The 18721-nt window shown below is 40.9% G+C and overlaps 1 protein-coding gene and 1 non-coding gene across 3 annotated transcripts in view; both read left to right on the forward strand.

The window, feature by feature from the left end:
* The window catches only part of GPATCH2 (G-patch domain containing 2), a 197993-nt gene that overhangs the window by 78890 nt on the left and 100382 nt on the right, over window positions 1–18721 (forward strand). The gene's annotated exons all lie outside the window — the stretch shown is intronic.
* On the forward strand, window positions 16112–16194 carry LOC138991290 (small Cajal body-specific RNA 18). The gene has a single exon (XR_011467319.1). It is a non-coding gene; the product is annotated as a small Cajal body-specific RNA 18 (non-coding RNA).

Below are 18721 nucleotides of genomic sequence, written 5' to 3' on the forward strand. Positions count from 1 at the left end.
GCCAAGAAGCCTAAAATCAAGAGTGAGGTCTTTAAACAACTAGCTATTAAATCAAATTACTGTTTGTTAAATGTATAACTATTCATTGAAGAACAGATAATTTCTGATTGGGCAAGTCTGTGTTTTTTTTGTTTTTTTTTTTTAAGACAAATCCTTTTGTTTTCCCTTTTTGCCAGAAGAGCATAGTAAAGATGCATGTTTATGCTCCCAGACTCTGGGTGCTTCCCCAGGGCCCTGCATGAGGAGGACTGCAGAGGTCAAGACCTCGCCCTAAACTCCTTCCAGTCCTTTTCCCAAAATCTCCCATGTACCTCCTGGCACTGTCACTGCTGGTGGCAGTCTGGTGTGACCTCAGTGTTGCTCTCCACTCACATGTTTGAGCTGGAGGGTGCCCTGATGACTGGGAAAGATTGAGTGCAGGAGGAGAAGGGGTAACAGGATGAATGGTTGGATAGCATCACCGACTCAGTGGACGTGAGTTGGGGCTTCCCTGATAGCTCAGCTGATAAAGAATCTGCCTGCAATGCAGGAGACTGCAGTTCAATTCCTGAGTTGGGAAGATTGCTGGAGAAAGATTAGGCGACCCATTCCAGTATTCTTTGGGCTTCCCTGGTGGTTCAGACAGTGAAGAATGTGCCTGCAACATGGGAGACCTGGGTTCAATCCCTGGGTTGGGAAGATCCCCTGAAGAAAGGAAAGGCTACCCACTCCAGTATTCTGGCCTGGAGAATTCCATGGAGAGAGGGAGCCTGGCAGGCTACAGTCCACTGGAGTCGCAAAGAGTCAGACAGGACTGAGCAACTTTCACTTTCACTCTTGAGCAAACCCCAGGAAATAGTGAAGGATAAACAAGCCTGGTGTGCTGCAGTCCATGGGGTTGCAAAGAGTTGGACACAACATAGCAACTAAACAACAACAACCAATAAAACTGTGCTGAATTGGTCATTTCCTCATATCAGTTCATTTAATATACTTTTGTAGAATATTTCAATTTCTGTTTACCATGGCTCAATTTCAGGCTTTGCTATGAGTGGCGCACAATATGCCAAATATTGAAGAAAACATTTGATGTAACTCTGTTCCCATAGGTCAGGTTAAAGGATCTTTCCATTGCAAGTGGGGAAAATGAGCCTTCAGTTTAGTTGCTCAGTCATGTCCGACTCTTGTGACCCCATGGACTTCAGCACGCCAGGCTTCCCTGTCCATCACCAACTCCAGGAGCTTGCTCAAACTTGTGTTCATCGAGTCAGTGATTCCATCCAACCATCTCATCCTCTGTCGTCCCCTTCTCCTCCCACCTTCAGTCTTTCCCAGCATCAGAGTCTTTTCTAATGAGTCAGTTCTTCGCATCAGCTGGCCGAAGTATTGGAGTTTCAGCTTTAGCATCAGTCCTTCCAATGAATATTCAGGACTGATTTTCTTTAGGATGGACTGGCTTGACCTCCTTGCGGTCCAAGGTACTCTCAAGAGTCTTCTCCAATACCACAGTTCAAAAACATCAGTTCTTTGGTGCTCAGCTTTCTTTATAGTCCAACTCTCACATCCATACATGCTGATGCTGCTGCTAAGTCACTTCAGTCGTGTCCAACTCTGTGCAACCCCATAGATGGCAGCCCACTAGTGTCCCCCGTCCCTGGGGTTCTCCAGGCAACAACACTGGAGTGGGTTGCCATTTCCTTCTCCAGTGCATGAAAGTGAAAAGTGAAAGTGAATTCACTCAGTCATGTCTGACTCTTAGCGACCCCATGGACTGCAGGCTACCAGGCTCCTCCGTCCATAGGATTTTCCAGGCAAGAGTACTGGAGTGGGGTGCCACTGCCTTCTGTAATCCATACGTGACTACTGTAAAAACCATAGCTTTGACTAGATGGACCTTGGTTGACAAAGTAATGTCTCTGCTTTTTAATATGCTGTCTAGGTTGGACATAGCTTTTCTTCCAAGGAGCAAGCATCTTTTGATTTCATGGCTGCAGTCACCACCTGCAGTGATTTTGGAGCCCAAGAAATTAAAGTCCCTCACTGTTTCCATTATTTCCCCATCTATTTGCCATGAAGTGATGGAACCCAATGCCATGATCTTAGTTTTTTTAATGTTGAGTTTTAAGCCAACCTTTTCACTTTCCTCTTTCACTTTCATCAAGATTAAAAACACTAGCACGATCATGCTTTGTGTTGATGTTGCCTCTGATGACTCACAGTGGACACACCCAACCATTACTCTGTCCTGAATTTTGATCAGTTGTATTCTTTGACCTCTATATGTGTCTTTCTTCTTCACAAAACTACAGCAGGTAGAAAATAAGGAAACTGAGGTAAATAAAACAACCAGAGTGGTGTGTGGCTCACGGCAGGTGCTTGGTGATACTATTAATTCCTTTTCATGTCCCCAAATGCCACCTGCACCAGCTCTTTCAGTTCAGGAATGGCTTATGCTTTTAGTGAGGTGTGCAGATGGCTGCTTCTCTCAGACATCACTCTTCTGCCCTGTGCTGCCAGTGAGAAAGCAGAGGGAAAAAAAAAAAAAAAAACTTGAAAGAAAAGTGAAAAAGCCTGTGGAAGAAAAGAGCATGCTGGCAAATTTAGGGGAGAATACTAAACCGTAGGCACCATCAGAAGTTTCCACTTCAGGAGGGTTATATTAATCCTTAAGGCTTTTTAATTGCAAGAAACACAAACTCAATTTAGCCTGCCGTATGCAGTTGAAAAGAGAAGCTTCCTGGCTCAGGTAACTGCAGTGCTGGATGCACAGACAGACTTACATCATGGCATTGGGACCAACTCTGACTCCTTAAGTTTCTGGCTCTGCTTCCCACTCCCCGCCCCCTGCCCAAGATGGACTCCATTCTTAAACAGGCCCTCATGGAGGCAGGATGACTGCAACCCCTAGAAGCTTGTAGCTTACGTCTGTAATCCCACCCCTTCCCCTTGGAATGAGGAATCTTCTCTTCACAATACTTCCAAAAATATCCTGGGATAGACTCTTAATGACCTTGCCTAGGTCACATCCACGTCTTTGAACCAAACACGGTGGACATGGGATGGAAGTTGTGACCGTCCAGGCGTGAGCTTGAGAAGCAGACAGAGCTTCACTGTACCTTGTACTCTAACGATGGAATAAGGGTACTCCCATGTGGAAAAAGACAAGAATACTATTAGAAGAAAGAAAAAGTGATTTTACCCAACCAGCAGGCTTCAACCAAGCAAGTATTCCTTAAGAGAGAAAGCTTATGTGTATAAACTAGACCCTCTTGACCTCAGGACACATCTTAGAATTCTTTACTGAAAAGGAATCTTACTTCATTTTTGAGTATGAATGATATATTTGGACCATAGGACATGCTAAATATGAAAATCAGGAAGTTTGGTCTTCATATCGGAAACCGCTTTACTCTGCCCAGATGGAACATCTAAAATACGACTCACAAAAGGGGTAAGTTAACAGAATGTTAAGGTAGCTTAACGTTTTATTCAAATGAAATTTGGATCTTCTTTGCTTCTGCTGTGTCATTCACCTGAAAGGTTTATGTCGTGAACTGACAGATCAGATTATTGTGTGATGTAATGAGTCACCCAATCCATTGTCCTGCCCATTGTAGTCATAAATAAATATTGTCAAGGATTAAGAAGAGAATTGGATTTTCTCCACGTGTGTGCGTTTAGCTGTTGCCAGTTTCTAGGGTATTTATGAGGTTGAACAAAAATATGGAAGCTTAAATTTTCTGATTTTGTTTGCTTGTTTTCTTCGTATAGGGTACATTGTAGAAACTTGCTGAAAAAAATGGAATGATCCCTTTTCTCAGATCAAGGACTTTGGGTTTTATCAGACTTTGAGAGACTCAACTTGTCAGACCCCTAGTGACTCACAAGACTGTAGTTTTTAACTGCTATGACAGGACATCTGTACACTGTAAATTTGAAACTGCAGGGGAAAGAAACAAGAGCCGTGCTGATTTGTCTCAGGAAGTACAGACACCCAGTCTTTTCTTACTGCGGGGCTGTCTTGAGTCCAGTGGGATCAGAAATATATGAAATAGCCTAGGCTTATTGCGGAAATAAAGTCACAGATTTGAAGAAATTGATAGCATTTTCCCATGTCATGTTCTTCTTCTCTGTCTTAAAAGATCAAATCTTAGAATGTCAATTAAAAATAAATTAAAAATAAAAACTTAGAATGAAAGAACTAATGTCAGTATAGTAATGTTGCAAAAGTTACTAATGGACCTTAACCAGATTTGCTTATGAAGGAAGGAACTTACATGTTTTCCCCAGGTTTGTATAAGTTCTGCCTTTGTAACCAAACCCTGTGCAGTGTTTAAATCCAATGGAATCATAAATGTTGTCCCCTAAGAACACAGGACACTTTTGCCTCTTAAGTACTGGTATTTTCCTTGAGTCTCCAGAAAACCAGATGACAATAAATCTTTGTGAGAGTCCCCTGTTTCAAGCTCATTGTTAGAATCGCCACCAAGAGTAGATTTGGGGGTAATTACCTCTGAGATAGGTCTGAAGAGAGAGATTGGGGAAGCACAGATAGAAGATGACACTTGGAGCCTTTTTTTTTAAATTTTCACCTTCAGCTCCATAGTCCTTGAGGACACCTGCTTCAAATTTTGTAGACAGTCGGTCCCTCCCTGCTAGAAATCAGAATGCTTTTTCATATTATTCATTTCATTAAAGGCTTATCTTGAATGTTAAGTCAAGTACTTTTACCACCAGAATGTTTCAAAGTATTCTCACGAACTAGAATCAGAATTGCACAAAGACTTGGTCTGTCCTGCAAGCACTGTGAGCTTTGGTGTGATAACGTTAACAAGAAGGGTTTGCTATTTAGAGAAGAATGATCACTGCTATATTACCAAAAAAAAAAAAAAAGATTAAACAACTTAGCAGGTTATTATTTATCACTGCTAGCAATATAAAAATTTCATGTTATTCCACCAATAATTACATAATATTTTGTTAAAAAGCCAAGAACTCTAATGCTTTAGGGTCAATTGTTATCACAAGGTTCTAAGACACTTACCAGGAAGAGGGTAGCCTGAAACTATACACCCAATGCCTCCCAATAGGGCCATGGAGGGGGCACTAAGCTGCAGGCTTTTCTGCTTGCTTTCTACTTATCTGTTTGTCCATCTGCTTTTCTTTCCCTTTCCCTCTTCCTTCTGCCCTCCTTCCTTCCTTAAATTTCCATTTAAAAAATACCTGAACCCCTTTGTGGAAGTACTCTCCTTTTCAGTTGTAAAATTGAAGTCTACTATTTAAGTTTTAAATAGCCTAACCTCCCCCACAAATTTTAATGTTAAAAAAAAACAAACCCAAAGAAATGGAATTGTCATTTAAATATTGAAACTTTTTAGGTTGAAGCTGATATGCTAATTTTTCTCCTTAGCAATTTTTATGTTCCACATTTTAATTCAAAACTAGGTGCTTGTCATCAAAGTAGTGACTGTTTCAAAAATACAGTAAACATAGATGTGCATTCATTAAGTTTTTATATAAATACATATACAAATAAATTGTAGAAACAATCAAGAAATCAAGCCTTTCAGGGTTATCTATTGCCATTGTTCCCTATGCATTGGAGCTCTCACCATAGCCATTACTATAAAACGTTCCCTAAGTACATAAAGGCTCTGATCGTTAAGATTTTTATTGCCAGCCACACATACAGAGCTGCAAATTGCCTTGTTTCAGATTTATTATGTATTACTCCAGAAATTCTATAAAGATCAAAAGAACTGATTACAATGTTGACCTTTGCATTAACTCATCTGAATTTAAATTCAAGTGTTTGATTTGGGAAAATAAGTCCATTTATCATAGCTCTGCTACTGAGGGGATTGCCCGGCCCTGATTGGGAGTGCTGAGACCAAATTTATTTATCGAGCCAGGGCTTGAAAATTGTTTGTAGGACAAGAGGAACGAAAGTTTGACCTGCCATTGTTACAGTACCGGCGGAGCAACGTGGACATTGCCCTTTTCAGATTTCAAGTAGTGCATCAGTTTAGTCTTGATAGAATCTCCACTATTAAATTGAGCAAATATATATGGTTTTAAAAATAAAAACTTTTTGATTTAAAATTAATAACCCCCTTCTTTTTTTTTTTTTTTTTAAACTGAGAAAATAACCATTTCTTCAGCATAGAGGTTACATTTTGGAAGAATTACTGGGATGCTTCTCATTCTGAAGTTAGCCTTTATGTTATACTTGAACTCTCACTTGTCATGTTTTTTTGTTTGTTTGTTTTTCTGAATTACTGAGAAAAAAACTGTTAGTAATGTCTTCCTGTGTAGAATTATGGATTTAATTAACTCTCCACTGACTCAAAGGACATGAGTTTGAGTAAGCTCAGAGTTGGTGATGGACAGGGAGGTCTGGCATGCTGCAGTCCATGGGGTCGCAAAGAGTCGGACATGACTGAGCGACTGAACTGAACTGAACACCTATTGAACTGTTCACTTTTCACTACACAAAAGTTCTAAATTTTACCCATGCACTCACTACACCAACATTCAGTCCCCAAACTGTGGCATGTCTTTTCAGCACTGATAAACCAACTGGTCTGCCTTTTGATGGTCAGAGTTCTAGAAACTGACTTGATAAGGGAAAGGATAATGGCAGTCAGCACAAGGCATGGGCTTGAATCTATCCCTGAACCGATGCTTTTCAATAGCATATCTTCATAACAGTGTGAAAAATTAGGGTCCGGCTAAGTGTACCAGTGACTGACATGACTTGACCTATAGTGACCTGAAGAGCCAGTTGGCAAAAAAGCATGCAGTGTGGTTTAGGATTTTTGCCCAGCTTAATGCTGAAGGTTCAGCTCTTCTGCTCTTCATGGTGATTAACCCTCCAACCCAAATCACTTCAAAATGGAGAGGCCAGGGTATCACCCATTTGCTAAGTTTCAGTGGGTAGACAGGAAACAATTACAATAGACCCTTGACGTCCACAAGAGATTTGTCTTGAGACATTCAGGTACTGCAAATGGGAAAATGTAACATAGCATGCAAGGAAACCCACCCAGTCCATCCTAAAGGAATCAGTCCTGAATATTCATTGGAAGGACTGATGCTGAAGCTGAAACTCCAGTACTCTGGCCACCTGATGTGAAGAACTGACTCATTGGAAAAGACCCTGATGCTGGGAAGGATTGAAGGCAGGAGGAGAAGGGGACGACAGAGGATGAGATGGTTGGATGGCATTACCGACTCGATGGACATGAGTTTGAGCAAGCTCCAGGAGCTGGTGATAGACACGCAAGCCTGGTGTGCTGCATGGGGTCGAAAAGAGTTGGACACAACTGAGCAACTAAACTGAACTGAACATAGCATCTTATGTTCCCTGTAACATCCATTCCAGTAAAGAAAAACCAAAAATATGAAGTATGCCTTAGGCCATTAATGATTCTGTACACACAAAACCAAAGTGTAAAGCTATTAAAGTAAAATTTCCCACCAAAATAAATTTCACAATACATAAAAATATTATTTTAGTAACATTAATCCCAAATTTATAGAATCTGCCAGTTGCATGATGTGATGGCATTTTTTTTTTTAATTTTATTTTATTTTTAAACTTTACGTAATTGTATTAGTTTTGCCAAACATCAAAATGAATCCATCACAGGTATACATGTGCTCCCCCTCCTGAACCCTCCTCCCTCCTCCCTCCCCATACCATCCCTCCAGGTCGTCCCAGTGCACCAGCCCCAAGCATCCAGTATCATGCATTGAACCTGGACTGGCATCTCGTTTCATACATGATATTTTACATGTTTCAATGCCATTCTCCCAAATCTTCCCACCCTCTCCCTCTCCCACAGAGTCCATAAGACTGTTCCATACATCAGCGTCACTTTTGCTGTCTCGTACACAGGGTTATTGTTATCATCTTTCTAAATTCCATATATATGCGTTAGTATACTGTATTGGTGTTTTTCCTTCTGGCTTACTTCACTCTGTATAATAGGCTCCAGTTTCAGATGTGATGGCATTTAGAGAAAACACTGAGATATGAATTCTCAGCCTTCTTGTTATGAACTTGCTCCATGCATGTGATTCGCATTAGAACTGCTAAAGAACTGAGGTAGGAAATGGCAACCCACTCCAGTATTCTTGTCAGGAGAATCCCATGGACAGAGGAGCCTGGCAGGCTACAGTTCATGGGGTCACAAAGAATCAGATACGACTGAGCAACTAACACATTCACTTCATTTTCAGCCACCTTTTGGTGGCCACCTTCTGCTCTTCTCCATCAGAGTTCTTCCAGGTGGGATCTGCCTGTAGGATCATTGACTTAGTCCCATTCAGCTTTTGCTAAGAGGGTAATGATCACAGTCCTGTGCTCAGAGAGTAGCAGCCCTCAGTGGTGTGTATGGGTGGGAGGGGAGAGGTCCCTAGGATGGCAGGGACCTACCTCCTGCACACCTGTGTCCCTAGCACAGGGCCTAGTGTGATCAGTAAATACTTGTGGAATGCAAAAAAAAAAAAAAAAGAGCTGCTTCAGAATTATGAATGACTATATCACATGCCTTTTGGGACTCTTGAATAAATTCTATTTCAAAACTTCTTAGTTTAATTTTTTTTTTCTAAAGGGTGTAGAATCAATGTGTTTTATGATGAAAAGGTAAGGCTGAGATACTGCTTTTATACTTATTTCATCTTTATACAGTCTGAAAACCAGAGGTCCTGGTAAGGGAGAGATAGTCTGTGATTATAACCCAGTGTTTGTCTGAAGGAAAGAAATCTACAAAGTATTCAGATAATATAATCTGATCATTTTTTAAAGTTTTCCGTTTTTTAAATTTTTTTACTTTATTTTTTTTTTTTTTTTTTTTTTAGTATTTTATTTAGGAAGAGTTTCTAATTAGGGTGAAATTCTTGAAGAATAAATTCCTGTATGATTGTCAACTTGAAATTCTTGAAATTATCCAAATTATTGAATTAGTGGGAAAGTTGTATTTACCAAATTAATTTATGCATTTCCTTTTTGTTCTTATTTAACTTGTATGGACATTGAAGTCCTAAATGATTTAATTGTACTTTAATGAATTTGATTCTTCTGTTTGATGTGGTTTCATGTACAGTGGTGATGATTATTTTATTTCCTATATTTTAGTATTTTGAGTAATGTCAAGATATAGCAGTGAGAAAGTAGTGTGGAGGCAATGAACAGGGATTTCAAGAGAGATCACCTGTGTTTAGTACAAGGCACGTAGCCTTATACATTCTTTGCCTTTCTTAAAACTCTTAATTAATTTCAGTTTAGCAAATACTTATTAAGTGCCTACTGTGTGCCAGATATCGTCTTCAGTAATTTCAGGTACAATGATTAATTGAAACAGATTCTACTTACTGTCAAGGGATTTGCTGTCTAGCGGTGTTGTTGTTGTTCCTTAGCAAAGTCCAACGCTTTGTGACCCCATATACTGTAGCCCACCAGGCTCCTCTGTCTTCCACTGTCTCCTCTAGTTTGCCCAAATTCACGTCCATTGAGTCTGTGTTGCTATCCATTTCATCCTCTGCCACCCCTTCTCCTTTTGCCTTCAGTCTTTCCCAGCATCAGAGTCTTTTCCAGTGAGTTGGCTCTTCGCCTCAGGCAGGCAAAGTAGAGTTTAGCAGGGTGAGCTTATACTTATTCTACTGTGGCCAGGTAAGTTCTTTATTAATGGAGTGAACAAAGGGCCAAAGAAATCCAGAAAGAAGGAAAGAGCCAAAAACCCGGACTCCTTTTCTTTTATTTCTAACCTATATTAAAAAAAAAAAAAAAAAAAAAAATTGGAGAAGGCAATGGCAACCCACTCCAGTACTCTTGCCTGGAAAATCCCATGGATGGAGGAGCCTGGTGGGCTGCAGTCCGTGGGGTCTCGAAGAGTCAGACATGACTGAGTGACTTCACTTTCACTTTTCACTTTCACGCGTTGGAGAAGAAAATGGCAACCCACTCCAGTGTTCTTGCCTGGAGAATCCCAGGGACGGGGGAGCCTGGTGGGCTGCTGTCTGTGGGGTCGCACAGAGTCGGACACAACTGAAGCGACTTAGCAGTTAACAGTATATGAAAATGATCTGAAAACTCAACTTAGAATGACAGAATGCTTTTGATGTAAAGGATTTTAAAGAAAATATTAAATTTTTTTTTACAGATTACAAAACTGAGGTCCAGGGCCGTAAAGTGACTTATCAAAGCTCATACACCTGAGTTTTGTTTTTGTTTTCTTTTTAGAGTAGTCACTGATTAAGGATTTAGTGTACTCACAGAGGCTACCATTCAGGCTAAATCTTCCTAGTGACTGGAGAGCAAACAATTAAGTTCAGAATTGTATAGTATTTTCCATAATTGCTAATTGCCCCACTTCCTGGATAGCTCAGTTGGTAAAGAATCCGTCTGCAATGCAGGAGACCCCAGTTCGATTCCTGGGTCGGGAAGATCCACTGGAGAAGGGATAGGCTACCCACTCCAGTATTCTTGGGCTTTCCTTGTGGATCAGCTGGTAAGGAATCTGCCTGCAATGAGGGAAACCTGGGTTCATTCCCTGGATTGGGAAGATCCTCTGGAGAAGGGAAAGGCTACCCACTCCAGTATTCTGGCCTGGAAAATTCAAAGAAAGAAAGACAAGATTTCAAAAAAAGATGAGAAAAACGTAGACTGATACCAATAAATGATGCACTGTAGGAATTTAGTCTTATGTGTAAGCAAGATTTGGATTCGCCAGGTTCCTCTGTCCATGGGATTCTCCAGGCAAGAACACGAGTGGGTTGCCTTACCCTTCCCCAGGGGATCTGCCCAACCCAGAAATCAAACCTGTATCTCTTAGTGCATTGGCAAGCTGGTTCTTTACCACTAGCGGCCACCTGTGGGGTCCAAGGTTTGGATAGTGGAGAGTGTAAGAGGCACCCTGAAAATAAAAGAAAAATGAAATAAGAGGCTGGAGTGAATTTGAAGTATGAGTGACAATTCCTGGCACAAAGTCTTGATAAAATATTCAGTGTTTGTGTGTGTGTGTCTACTATGTGCCAGAATGTTGTACTTCCTTTTCCCCTGTTTTCTCTGTTCTGAATCTTTACAGAAAACCTGTGAGATCGGCAATAGGCCCAATTTATGGATGAGACTAGTTGAGGCACAGAGAAATTATTTCCTTAGCTACGTGGTTAATATGTGGCAGAGCCAAGATTACTTCATCTTGCTGCAAAGTATTCATTCTTTCTTTCTTCCATACCATGACCTTACTTAAATGACTCCTACATTCTCATGTGTGAGACTAGAAAAAGGCTGTCACTTCCCAGTAGCCATAGATAAATGAGTAGACAGTAAAACATAAGTAAAAATTGAACTTCATGAAAATAAGCTGATCTGAGAAGGATGATAATGAATTTTTTATGGATATAATGAGTCTAAGGTGATTCTAGCATTTCCAGGAAGATATATCTAAAGGATTTCTGGAAGAATGGGATTAGTTGTTGGAAGTATGGAACACCAGATGAGAAAAGACAGTATATATGTGTGACCAGTCAATAAAAAGATAATGACTGGAGCTTCCCCAGTGGCTCTGTGGTAAAGAATCCACCTGTCAATGCAGGAGACACGAGTTCAATCCCTGGTCCTGGAAGATCCCACATGCCGCAGAGCAGCTAAGCCCATGTGTCACAACTACTGAGCCCGTGCCCTAGAGCCTGGGAACCACAACTACTGAAGCCGGTGCCCCTAGCGCCTGTGCCCTGCAACAAGAGAAGCCATCACAGTGAGAAGCCTGCACGCCACAAATACAGAGTAGCCCCCACTCGCCATAACTATAGAGAAAAGCCTGCACAGCAGCGAAAACCCAGCACAGCCAAAAACAAATAAGTAAAAGATAATGAGTGAGGCTAAGAGGTGATGCACTTTTCCAGAATGTGAGTGTGTACAGAAAAGAAAGAGCAAAAGATATGACTCTGGAAAATTGGAAGTGAGTGTTTCCATTGCCAGAGATAAATGTGTAGGTGTGATGGTTTTGTCTTCGTGTTTGGCAGGGTTTTCTTTGGTTTTTATTGTATGCTGATGCATCATTGTTATGAGCCACCAGATTTTATTATGCCTTAATTATGTCTGTCTTCTATAATCCAGAAATTTTCTCATGCCTGATGATACACATGTGGGTTTGAAATTTGGATAATTATATAGAGGGTCACAGTGATTAACCACACAAACAGAAAGTTCTTCATGGTTTGCAGTAAACCATCAAAGAAAGAAGAAAGTGGGGAGGGGGTGGGCGTAAAGTTATTTTGGGAAGGAAAAGAGGTAGGTGAAATGATAAGGAATAAAAAACTTTTTACACATTTTTGAAATCTGAAATCAATAGAGGCGATGAAAGTAAATCAATAAGAGTTTGTAGTAGGCTGCTGCTGCTGCTAAGTCGCTTCAGTCGTGTCCGACTCTGTGCGACCCCATAGACAGCAGCCCACCAGGCTCCTCTGTCCCTGGGATTCTCCAGGCAAGAATACTGGAGTGGGTTGCCATTTCCTTCTCCAATGCATCAAAGTGAAAAGTGAAAGTGAAGTCGCTCAGTCGTGTCTGACTCTTAGCGACCCCATAAACTGGAGCCTACCAGGCTCCTCCGTCCATGGGATTTTCCAGGCAAGAGTACTGGAGTGGGGTGCCATTGCCTTCTCCGTGTAGTAGGCTACTTATTCCTTTCTTGTCGGTTTTACTTCTGATTCTGAGTATACTGAATATCCACCTAAAACCTGAGTCAGCTGTGCATCCATTCATTCAACAGATGTTAGAGGTACTGTTTTAGATACACAGATTGCCTTTTGAACACTTTTCTTTGGCTTGACTTAATTTTGCCCATTAACCTAAAAAGAAAATAACTTCCTCCTTATTAGATTGTTACCTCAATGTGAAGTACTCGTCTACTCAAGTTGAGTGAGTAGACACTTGAGACTGAGTTAACAATCTAAAAAGATCAAGTCAGGTGATTAGAACTAAACAGTAAGAACAAAAATTTGACTAGCCCTAACAACGCAGTCTGGAGAAGGCAGTGGCACCCCACTCCAGTACTCTTGCCTGGAAAATCCCATGGATGGAGGAGCCTGGAAGGCTGCAGTCCATGGGGTCGCAGACGGTCGGACACGACTGAGCGACTTCACTTTCACTTTTCACTTTGATGCATTGGAGAAGGAAATGGCAACCCACCCCAGTGTTCTTGCCTGGAGAATCCCAGGGACAGGCGAGCCTGATGGGCTGCCATCTCTGGGGTCGCACAGAGTCGGACACAACTGAGGCGACTTAGCAGCAGCAACAACAACGCAGTCTGATGTAAGATGTCAACTAAAAGAGATTGAGGCTATAAAATCTGATGTACTGCTGTGACTAATACCCATCATCTGTTGAGTCCTTAGTATGTGCTAATAAGCATTTTTCTAAGCATTTGGGATGCATTAATGCATGTAACTCTCGTAAGAGACCTGTGAGGCTGTTATTACTATTGCCCTGTGCACTCCTGCACAGAAGTATAATGTGAAATAACTTATACAGCTAGAAAGTGGCAAAGCATGAATTTGAACAATACAGTATGACTTTCAAATCCACACTAACCTCCATTGCTGCTGCTGCTGCTGCTGCTGTGTTGCTTCAGTCGTGTCCGACTCTGTGCAACCCCATAGACGGCAGCCCACCAGGCTCCCCTGTCCCTGGGATTCTCCAGGCAAGAACACTGGAGTGGGTTGCCATTTCCTTCTCCAATGCATAAAAGTGAAGTCACTCAGTCATGTATGACTCCTAGCGACCCCATGGACTGCAGCCCACCAGGCCCCTCTGTCCATGGGATTTTCCAGGCAAGAGTACTGGAGTGGGTTGCCATTGCCTTCTCCGAACCTCCATTATTGAATGCCAAGTTGAGCTACATAACTGAGCCAGCTGTCTGTAACAGCCTAAGCTGAGTGTAGTTAGTACCTTTACAGCCCATGTTACAGTAAATATTGTGCCCCAGCCAACTGTGTGGTCACATGGCATCTGCTCACCCAGTGAGAATGGTGAGAGAACAGAAGCCGTCCAGATTTAAAGAGGCTGCTTAATCCAGGTAGTGGTGCTGCAGAGGGTACCAGTTGTGAACTTTTATTATCTCTAGACATCCTGAATTTTTTCACAGGTGATAAATAGTTTTGTAAACAGAAGAAGCAGTTTAAGGCAGAATTTCATTTTGAATATGAAGTGTAGCCTTGTTTTCATATGGACCATCGAGGTCCTGATCATAGAACATGAGTAGTTTTTAGGTAAAAAACTAACACTTTAGTCAATAATATTTTTAAATTGCAGTCTAAGGTTTCTGATTTGAGAATTGAATAGTATTTGCCCATGTTTTTATGGCTGCTCCTACATCTTCAAAATGAAAGTGGTGTAGAATTTTTTTTTTTTTTAATATGGAGAGGGGGCAATTAACTGTAAGAGCTGTAAGAATCTTTTTGATCTTATTTTGCATTCATTGGAATATTTCTATATATAATTAAAGAAGCACATTGAATTTTCCCACTAATTATGTTTTATTCCCATTGTCATTTACAAAAGATATATGTCTGTATTCAGTAAGCAAGAGCTTTTTGAAAACGTGTACCTAGGATTTTGTTATATGTAATTCAAAGCAATTAAAATATCAACTCTGGCCCTGGTTTGAGATTTTCATGTAGGTGTCCAGGTAGAACATAAATACTTAAATCAGCAAGTGAATACTGTTTCATTTCATATCTAACCATGTACCAGACGTTATGCAGTGTATGGGAGAAACAAAGCTGAATAAGACGTAGTTCCTAGTCCTTAGATGCTTATAGTCTATGGGAGGGTTAGATAAGTAAACAGCTAATTAAAATACAATGTAATAAATGATAAAAGTACAGTGTTTACAATACAGAGAGGTTGTGGGGAAGCCAAAAGGGTGATCTTATATCATTATGGATATAAGTACATGATAATATTATAGGACTTATGTAAGATACAATGAAAGGAACCAAAATATTATTTGGTACACAATGACAGTTTTTAAATGCATTAGGATATTAATATGTATCATGTACCAAGCTCATTCATTTGTTCCTTTGCTCTGCCAAAAGGTTTGATGAGTTATTTAGTGTTACTCTCTTTTATGAAAAATTGTGTGAACTGAGATATTTCAGTAAAAAAGTAGCTTTATCGCTTCGTAAATATAATGTCTTGGTTAGCACCTTTGGTACCATTTACTGTCTGTGGCCACCATATACCCAGGACCAACACTTCCACCCTAGCCCTTCTGGTATCGTCTGCCCATGAAGACTGACAATTGAGTTTGCTGCCATATATATTTGCAGAATCAGTCAAGGTTTCCAGTTTTGCCTTTTCCGTTTCCACTTGGTCTGAAACCTTTATTGAAAAAGAAATGTCTCTTCTATTGATTCTCTGTCTTGCTTCAGCTTTTTAAAATTTTCTTCCCCTGCATTCGGTTTTAAGCTTCTCCTCTATGCTTACGACAATCAAATTTTCCATGCTGTAGAAGCATCTCTTACGGCTCCCTGCTGGTGTTTTTCTTCCATTGTCCTGCTTTCTTCCCTAAAGTCTATTAGCACAGTGGTGCTCAAACCTCAGTGAGCATCAGAATCACCAGCAGGGCCTGATAAAACCCAGGTGGTGGGGCTTCACCCCCACAGAGGATCTCATGCGGTAGGTTTGAGGTGAAGCCTGAGAATTTTGATTTCTGACAGGTTCCCAGGTGATGTTGATACCTCTGACTTGGGGACCACACTTGGACAGCCGTGGCAGAAAGCAGTGCTTTTTAAAGTGTGGTCTGAGGGATCCCAGGGACTCCTTCAGGGAGTTCACAAGGGGAAAACTGTTTTCATAATAATACCAAGATATTATTTGTATTTTTCGCTTCATTTTTTTCACAAGTATATGGTGGTATTTTCCCGAGTCTCCATGAAGTGTGTTATATATTCCTGGGTTAAAAAAAATTAAGGCATTTTTAAAATTCCAGTAGGATCGACATCTGATCCCATCACTTCATGGGAAATAGATGGGAAACAGTGGAAACAGTGGCAGACTTTATTTTTGGGGGCTCCAAAATCACTGTAGATGGTGATTGCAACCACGAAATTAAAAGACGCTTGGTCGATGATGACGTGACCACTGCGCAATCTGAGTTCTGGGAATGAGGTGATGGAGCGTGTTCTGAGAACGGACTGAGACCGGGCAGAAAAAAAAAGACGCTTACTCCTTGGAAGAAAAGTTATGACCAACCTAGATAGCATATTCAAAAGCAGAAACATTACTTTGCCAACAAAGGTCCGTCTAGTCAAGGCTATGGTTTTTCCAGTGGTCATGTATGGATGTGAGAGTTGGACTGTGAAGAGAGCTGAGTGACGAAGAATTGATGCTTTTGAACTGTGGTGTTGGAGAAGACTCTTGAGAGTCCCTTGGACTGCAAGGAGATCCAACCAGTCCATTCTGAAGGAGATGAGTCCTGGGTGTTCTTTGGAAAGAATGATGCTAAAGCTGAAACGCCAGTACTTTGGCCACCTCACATGAAGAGTTGACTCATTGGAAAAGACTCTGATGCTGGGAGGGATTGGGGGCAGGAGGAGAAGGGGACGGCAGAGGATGAGATGGCTGGATGGCATCACTGACTCGATGGACATGAGTCTCAGTGAACTCCGGAAGTTGATGATGGACAGGGAGGCCTGGCGTGCTGCGATTCATGGGGTCGCAAAGAGTTGGACACGACTGAGCGACTGAAACTGAACTGAGGATCAATACACATAAAACAAAGGCTCTTTGGAGTCCTCAATCATTTTTAATATAGAGCTTGAGAACTACCAGCATGTAGAAATGAGCACAGCTTCTTAAAATTAAGGTCACCAGGACACTGAATTTTCTGACTCCTTTCTGCTGTTTGTCCTCTCCCAGACCAGTCTGCCCTGGACACACTGCCTTCCAAGCTACTCCTTGAACATCTCTTCCTCGCTTCCCGGTCTTCCTATGTGATACTTCTGACTAAGGATATTCCCACCTCACCTCTCCTTGGCTTGAGTGCTCCATCCAGTCCTTTAGACTCAGCTCAACTTAGTTTCCCCTTCCCCTCCACCTTCTCCTTCTTTCTTTCCTTCACAGTATTTTCCAGCAGTCTGTGGTATTGGTGCATATTGGTTTGTTTTTAATTCAGTGTGTCTCTCCATCCTATCAGTGCAGAGTTCTCCTCATTGTTTGCTAGTATATCTCCTCCTATTCCTTAACCCAGGGCACATGGTAAAGGCTCAATATTTTCTTCGTTTTCTAATATTTTTATTTTACTGGAGTAGAGTTGATTTACGACGTTGTGTTAGTTTCAGGTGTACGGCAAAGTGATTCAGTTACACATACACATATGTTCATTCTTTTTAAAATTCTTTTCTCCTACAGGTTATCACAGAATATTGAGTAGAGTTCCCTGTGCTATACAGTAGGTCCTTGTTGGTTATCTATCTTATAAATATCTGGTTCCCTTATTCAACAAGAAAATAATGTAAAGGCTCAGTATTTTCTTGCTGAGTGAAGGAACCAGATACTTTTAGACAAATATTGGCTCGGCTACTTGTGAAGCAGGTGGTCTTAGGTGGATTGTTTCATCTCTCTAAGCCTTATTCATGAGCTTGAGATAATAATTAGAATCTTGCAGAATTGTGAGCATGAGAAAAAATTTCTAGGCGGCTTCCAAGAACCTGGACAACCTAGAAAGTGCTCAATCAGTGTTTGGTGAAATTAGTAATAATAGATTCTATTTACTGCATACATATTGAGTTCATCACAGAGGACAAAAAGAAAAGAATAAAACAGTCTCCCAGTACTTGTTGGTTTTCACCGTCCAGTGGGGTGTGCTACTTGGCAGGTATACTGATTGTGCAGCCAGTTCCGCGGAGTTGGGTTGTAGTGACATCCTGAAGGTATTTCACACACTACCCATGTGAGACGATACTGTTTGAGATTCCATGCTGTGGTTTACTATCTATGGAGCTCATGGTTATTACCATGAGGCAACTCAAGAATAGTTTTAGTGATATCTAGTCTCTTAAGTATATTCATGCTTCGATGCTACCATGGCTTTATGGATAGCTTCCTTCTAGAATGAATTTTAGAGGCTTCCCAGGTGACTCAGACGGCAAAGAGTCTGCTTACGATGCAGGAGACCCAGGTTCAATCCCTGGATTGGGAAGATTCCCAGGAAAAGGTAATGGCTACCCACTCCGATATTCTTGCCTAGAGAATTCAATGGACAGAGAAGCCTGGTGGGCTACAGTCCATGGGGTTGCAAAGAGTCAGAGATGATTGAGTGACTAACACTTTTGTTTTTCAGAATGAATTTTAAGAGCATATCCTGCCATACTCTTAGAATATATGCTAATACTTGCTTCTGTCTATGAATTCATTTAATAGTGTGCTACTCCAGAATGATAATTGAGCAGCTTTCTTTTTTCTGGGGTTCCTTCTATATTACTTTTGACACTTGAGTGAAAGTGTTCTAGGAATTCATTAAAGATAGTATTAGCATCTTTTTCATTTTCTGTATTTTTGGAAAATTATGAACTATTCTTTAGGCAGAACACCTAGTAAATTATAATTCATTTTTCAGATGACTCAACATACTTCCTACCAAGTTTTGGGTTTTATACTATTTAATTTTATAAAATGGTGTTAGAATAGTTTTAGTTATACAGAGGGTGACATGGCTTCTAAGACAAACTA

This window comes from Bos mutus, chromosome 16, assembly GCF_027580195.1.
Source record: "Bos mutus isolate GX-2022 chromosome 16, NWIPB_WYAK_1.1, whole genome shotgun sequence".
NCBI classification, from domain to species: Eukaryota; Metazoa; Chordata; class Mammalia; order Artiodactyla; family Bovidae; genus Bos; species Bos mutus.